At 42.7% G+C, this 7,026-nt stretch overlaps 1 non-coding gene across 1 annotated transcript; it reads right to left on the bottom strand.

Annotated features, from left to right (window-relative positions):
* Positions 1–6,557: 6,557 nt before the first annotated feature.
* LOC111741415 lies at positions 6,558–6,676 on the bottom strand. The gene has a single exon (XR_002780990.1). It is a non-coding gene; the product is annotated as a 5S ribosomal RNA (ribosomal RNA).
* Between the last annotated feature and the right edge of the window lie 350 nt (positions 6,677–7,026).

Here is a 7,026-nt window from a genome sequence, read left to right as displayed (position 1 = left end):
GTACGTATTTAATGCTATAAACTTCCCGCTTTGAATTGCTTTTGCTGTATCCCAATTTAACTTCTACTGTTACTTAGTTTTTTTCATATTAAGTTTTACTATGTTGTATTTTCATTTTTGTTTATCCCAACATACTTTTTTATTTCACTTATGATTTCTTCTTTGACCCATTGCTTGCCCAGAGTGTGTTTAATTTCCACACATTTGCAGATTTTCCATTTTCTTGCTTTTATTAATTTCTAATTTCATGCCGTTGTGGTCAGAGAAGAAACTTGATATGACTTCAACTTTCTGAAATTTGTTAAGACTTATTTTGTGGCCCAGTGTATTATCTATCCCAGAGAATGTTCTGTATGTTCTTGAGAAGAATGCGTATTTTGCTATTTTGAGGTGGAATGTTACCTACATATCTGTTAGTTTCATTTTGTCTATGGTCATATTCAAATCTGATATTTTCGTTAGTACTTACTAGCTGACTCAGTTATTAGATTGACTGTTGTGGTATCGTAGTGCTTATGTTCAAATAACCCCTATTTTATTTAATAATGGTCCCAAAGTGCAAGAGTAGTGATGTTGGCAATTTAGATATGCCGAGAGCATGTGATATCTTGCTTCCCAGCACTGTCATTAGTTTGGCTTGAATAAACTTTTAAAAAAATTCAAAAAAAATTTAGATATGTCAAAGAGAAGCCATAAAGTGCTTCCTTTAAGTGAAAAAGGGGGAAGTTCTCAACTTAATAAGGCATTTTATCATCTCGCATCATCACAAGAAGGGTGAGTACAGTGCAATATGATATTTTGAGATCACATTCACATCACTTTCATTACAACATATCATTATAATTGCTCTATTTTATTAGTAGTTATTGTTGTTAATCTCTTACTGTGTATAATTTATAAATTAAGCTTTATCATAAATATGTATGTATAAGAATAAACATACTATATATAGGGATGGTACTATCTGTGGTTTTAGGCATCCACTGGAGGGTCTTGAAAATGAATCCCTCACAGTTAAGGAGGGGAAGAACTACTGTATGATGTTTGCTTGGGTATTCTATAGGTTTGTATGCTATCTTCATTCTTTTCCCTTTTTGTTCCTTGTCTTAGTCTGTTCAGGCTGCTATAACAAAACACAGACTGGGTGGCTTATTCACAACAGAAATTTATTTCTCACAGCTCTGTAGGCTTACTGTGTAGGGTTCCAACACAGTAAGATGAGGGCTTTCTTCTGGGTTGAAGACTTCTCATGGTGTCCTCACATGATGGAAAGTGCTAGGGAATTCTATGGAGTCTTTTCTTGTGAGAGCTCTAATCCCATTCATGATGGCTTTACCCTCATGACCTAATCATCTCTGAAAAGTTCCACATCATAATATTATTACATTGGACATTAGATTCCACCCATCATAATCTGAGGGGTATATAAACGTTCAGGCCATAGTATTCCTCTAGCTGACTAATTTCAAATGACCTGTATGTGAGTTTGCTGATTATTTCTTCTGCATGACTGAGTATGCTTTTGAAGCTCTCTATTAAATTTTTCAGTTCTGTCTTGAGCTCTAAGATTTCTGATTTTTTTTAATGGTTTCTACTTCTTCATTAAACATCTCATTTTGTTAGTGCATTTTTTCCCTGATTTTGTTTAGTTGTCTGTTTTCCCTTGCTTCTCATTGAGCTTTTAAAGATGATTAGTTTGAATTCTTTGTCAGATAATTCATAGATCTCCATTCCTTTGGGGTCAATTACTGTTAGTTTCCTTTGGTAGTGTCAGGTTTGGCAGATTTTTCATGATCCTTGTAGCCTTACATTGGTGTCTGTGCATTTGAAGGGGCAAACACCTGTTCTAGCCTTTATAAACTGGTTTCAGCAGGAAAAGACCTTTTCCTGTTGGTGCCCAAGCTGATGGGATTGCCTCTAGGATTGTAGTTCGGCATGGTTAAAGCTGGTCCCATGGCTGCTGCCAGGTCCATAGTGAGGTCTGCAGTTAGTGAGTCTGTTACCAGGGGCTGGAGTAGGCATGGCTTCTGTATGGCATCTGGGTGGATGGGATTGCCTCTAGGACTTTGGCGAGTACGGTTGGCACTGGAACAAGTGTCAGCTTCAGGGTCCACAGACAGAAGGCCTGCTATCATGTGTGCAGATTAGTGTCGTTTCTGCTGAGTCCATGGGAGGGCTCTGAACAGGTCACTGGGCAGGACCCTGGGCAGGCAGAATCAGCCAGGAACCATGGCTGAGAGGGGCTAGAACTGAATCACAGGGCTGCTTCAGGATCCACAGGTGAGACAGAGGATTTTCAGGCCTGCCTCCAGATATACAGATAGGTGTGCATCCTACCAAGTCCCTGGGTAGGCAGGGCCACTCCCAGACCATGGCTGAGAGGGGCTGGAGCCAGGTTACAGGCTGTTTCAAGCTCTGCAATTAGACCGAGATTGGTAGGCCTGCCTCCAAAGCATGGGCAGGCGTGACTCCTTCTGAGTCCCTGAACAGGCAGGACTGCTTCCAGACCATGGCCGTGAGGGGCTGGAACTGGGTACAGAGCCATTTCAAGATCTATAGTCGAACTGAGGTCAGAGACTCTACCTCTGAGGACACAGGCAGGTATGTTTCTTACTGGGTCCCTGGGTAGGCTGGACTGCTGCCAGACCATGGCAGTGAAAGGCTGGAGCCAGGTTGCAGAGCTGCTTCAAGATCCACAGTCAGACCAAGGTTGGTGGACCTACCTTTAGGAGCACAGATGCATGTGTCTCCTGGCAGATTCCCTGGGTGGGAAGGAGTGTTCCCAGCACACGGCTGAGAGGGACTGGAGCTGAGCTATAGGGCCATTTCAGGATCTTCAGTTGAACTGAGGTCAGAGGGCCTGCTTCAGGGGCACAGATGGGCATATTTCCATGTGGATCCCAGGACTGTTCCCAGACTTTCACTGAGAGAGTCTACAGTCAAGTTACAGGGCTGCTTCAAGATCTGCAGTCAGACCTGGATCCTAAAGTTCCCACAAAGGTACTTCTGTCCATGGATGGCTGTCAAACTATTGTTGCTGAGGGGAAATATAGCAGGGGTCTTCCTATTTCTCTATCTTGCTGACGTCCAGGATTATTGTAGACTAACGGCCAGAGAAAGATTTTCCAAGGTAGTGACTGTTGGGCTGAGATTGACTACAAGAAAGATCTAGCCATGTATAGTGTACTGTTTGCTGTAAAGCAAGCAGAGGTGGGAAAGAGACGAATGTACTTTTAGCAAAATCATGTCATGGTTATTATTTCTCAACAAATAGGGCAAAAATCATATTGATAAAAATATTCTTGACTGGTGTAAAATCTGACTATGATGTGTTTATAATAGTTAATATGTACCTTTAAGGAACTGAGGGCGGATTCATGCCAGAGTCTTCACTGGTGCAGAGTGGAGCGTGATTGGATCACCCATATCTTATCCCTAATCATTGTACCAGAACCTATTGCTCCGCCTGTGGGAGCCAGTAGAAGTTTGGGCAGTAGAAAATCTCCATTAACACCTGACTAAAGGCAAAGGCACCAGAATTTGTAAGAAGGGGCAGAGGGCCAGGACAACTTGCTCATGTGGGAAAGGGTGGAAAGTCTCAAAGGAGGGTGAGAGGGAAACTCAGAGGAGAACATAACTACCAAAAGGAGACACTGTGGGCAGACTGTCCAATAATAACTGCTTAAACTTCATCAGAGCCATTGTGAAGATGGGGGTGGTAGAGGAAAGAACTCATGTTTTGCACCGAATAAGCTAGAGGTGGGGCTTGATGGGCATAGCCTTCTACCTCCACCAACCAGCAGAGAGACCTCCATACCAGGTTAGGGGATCCACAGGGAAGCAGTGCCTCCTCTGACCTATGGGAATGGACAGGAAGAGTCACCTGTGCCATATGCATGTCCTTGCTGTCTGCTGTCTGCGTGGTTCTGGCGCAGGCTGAGAGAGTCAGTGGTGAGTATTTTGTTCAATGTTTTACACAGCAGGAAGGAGGCTGAGGGTCCTCAGAAGCCAGGGTGTGCTCAGAGTGGTGAACCCAAATGTCGTAGAGAGCGTGGACTCTGGGAGCAGCCTCCTCTGATTCAGATCCCTGTTCTGTTAGCCTTTTGTAAAGTACTTTCTGAGCCTGTTTCTTCAACTGTCACTGGGATAAAGATAGCACTTGCCTCCAGGGGTGTTGGGAAGATTAAATAAGAGGGGGCATGTGAGAAGCTAGTGCAGAGCAGGAGCTCAACAGACCTCACTTATTGCCTTTAGAAAGAAAGAATTCTTACCATCTCAGAAACATAGACTTTACTTTGCATCATACTTCTGGAGATATTAACAGAGCTTCTGAAATTAAAATTGATGGGTCAAACACAGGATAGTCAATTAAAGTTGAATTTCAAACAAATAACTAATAATTTTTCAGTATAAATATGTTCCAAATACTGTACAGGACCCATGCCTATGCTGAAAAATTATTTGTTGTTCAACTGAAATTTAGATTTAATTGGGCATCTTGTATCTTTAGTTGCCAAATTTGGCAACTCTACCTGAGACACAATTCATTTTACGCAGGCTCTGGAACAACAGTCTCCAGCTGGATTTATTAACACTGTACTTGTGGGTTTCAGGGGACTTAGTCTAGTGCTGCCCAGCTAGTCCGGCAGACAGACTAGAACCCGAGGAGGCTAGACCCTCTGTCCAGGCACTTTCTTCCTGGACACACACCTTCTTCCACCTAGAACCTTCCTCTTCATCACTATTATGCCCCTTTTCAGTGGATGACTCTTGTCTTGTCATGATGTTGTAAGCAGATATTTTCCATATTTACTCCTCTCTCTTCTCCTCCCCTCCTTCCTTCCTTCCTTCCTTCCTTCCTTCCTTCCTTCCTTCCTTCTTTCCTTCCTTCCTTCCTTCCTTAATTTTCTTTCTTACTATCCACAACTAGTTTCTTTGCTGTCTCCTGGAGTTACCACTTAACCTAAGTGTTTTCTTCTCTGCATCTGAAAAGCAAATTTAACACTTTGCACTCACATTTCACCCCCTTGCCTGAATCATGCATTGACGCTAGATTGCTCAGAACAATCTATACAAGCAAATTGCTTTTTAATGAATAGACTTGCCTGATTCTTCCAAGTATGCTGTGATCTCCTGGTGATGGTCAGTCGTTACCCTTTGTTGAGTGCTGACTAAGGGCCAAGAACTATGAAGCAATGCATATACCTGATCTCACTGAAACTTGACTATACTATGATGTCGATACTCTTATTTGTCTCTTATTTGTCTCTTATTTGTAGATGTTGAGAATAAGACTCAGATAAGTTAAGGAACCGGCCAAGAGCACACAACCAAGAAGAGCCAGGGATGGGGTTCAAACCCAGGGATCCAGGCTGCAAAAACCATGCTCTAACCTCTGGGTGTTTCAACCAGGAATGTTAGAACAGTGGAGAAGCCCTCTTCCTGTATTCTTGTATTTTCACACTGCAGGATTTCATCAAAATCCACATCAGGTTTCAGTTCTATTACTTTTGTTCACATTCTCTCTCTTAAATTGCTTTAATCTCCAAATCCCTGTTATTACATTCCTTCTTATTACCACTCTGGCTTTTCTAAATATGCCTCGTATCATGAAATGATTAAGGTCCTAACCCTAGCTCACATTTCTGAATCCTGAAAGCATAAAAGCAAAGTTGCCAGAGGTAGAGACAAAGAAACTAAAATGTAATATTAGCATATCAACAATATATTTGGAGCCCACAAAAAGAACCAAATGAGGTGTGATACATACAAAGACATCACCCTGTTCTCTAGATGGGGTCTGTTTATGAACTTTTAAAAGGGAGTGTTGTATTCTGAATACCGGAGCAAAGGAGTCTGTCTGCCTGAGCACCTAAGTCAATGAGATACATACAAGTTTTGCATCAAAGAAAGTTATTAGAGAGTTGCAAGTCCTGGAGACACAGGCAAGCTATCGCTCTCAAATACCTGGCTCCTTGGGTGTCTTGAGGGGATAGATTATATAGGGAAAAAATCCTTAGTCATGGAAACTAAGGGAGTAGGGATCGTGGGTGCTACTGATTGGACAAGGCTGAAGTAATTGATCATATTGTGTCCAGTTCTGGGATCATCCACAATGTCATCCCATCTGGTCTGGTGGTTGGTTGGGCTGTTCTGCCTCCATGGGCCTGGGGCTGAAACACACCTGAAGCCAAGATCATCCTTAGTTTAAAGAAAACTTATTATCCTCATGATCCTTAGACCCAGGCTTTATTCTTAAAAAATTTGACAGTGGCCAGAACCTTATGTCCTAAGGCTTAATGATTAAGAAAGTAGGCATACAAAGGTGGAAGGATAATGGTGGATAAAGCAAGTGAGTCACAACACCATTATACTAGGCAAAACCTGTTTGAATGGGAGAAAAAGCTATCTTAAAGAAATGAAGGCTGTGTGCGGTTACATTCTCATCATGAATTTATCCTGAGATTACTGCTCTTGCCGATCGTTCTTGCTTGGGAGCCTCTGTGGTAGGGACGGCAGGAGACATTTTATTTTATTTTTATTACTATTTTTTTTAACGCCTACAGCACCTGGTATTCCTAGGTAGTCTCCCATCCAAGTACTAACCAGGCCCGACCCTGTTTAGCTTCCAAGATCAGATGAGATTGAGCACATTCAGGGTAGCATGGCTGTAGACTAGGAGACATTTTAAACTCGGAGGGAAGGTAGGTTTATCTCCACAATACCAAAGTCGTTCTCCCAGTGACTGCTCTAAGGGTGTCTGTTCTAAGGAAAAGGTCACTGATTATCATAGGCCAGAATAAGCTTGGAAGTTCTTTTCAAAGGTTACCTAACTCTGACCTGGCTGATGCCCCCACAGCTGTAGGCCTTGGGCCAAGGATTTCCAGAGCACTGGAGGCCATTGCTGCGCTCTTGATAAAGGAATGGATCCCAGCTGTTAGGGGAGGCCCTGGGAGGGAGACTGGGAAGGAGCCTGTTCCACAGCCAAGATGGCCTGTGACCCCTTGGAATGCAATGCCCAAGGGT

Source organism: Pteropus vampyrus, unplaced genomic scaffold (genome assembly GCF_000151845.1).
Source record: "Pteropus vampyrus isolate Shadow unplaced genomic scaffold, Pvam_2.0 Scaffold77, whole genome shotgun sequence".
Classification (NCBI taxonomy): Eukaryota; Metazoa; Chordata; class Mammalia; order Chiroptera; family Pteropodidae; genus Pteropus; species Pteropus vampyrus.
The sequence above is the reverse complement of the archived record's forward strand: the minus strand, read 5'-3'. Positions and strand labels throughout refer to the sequence as shown.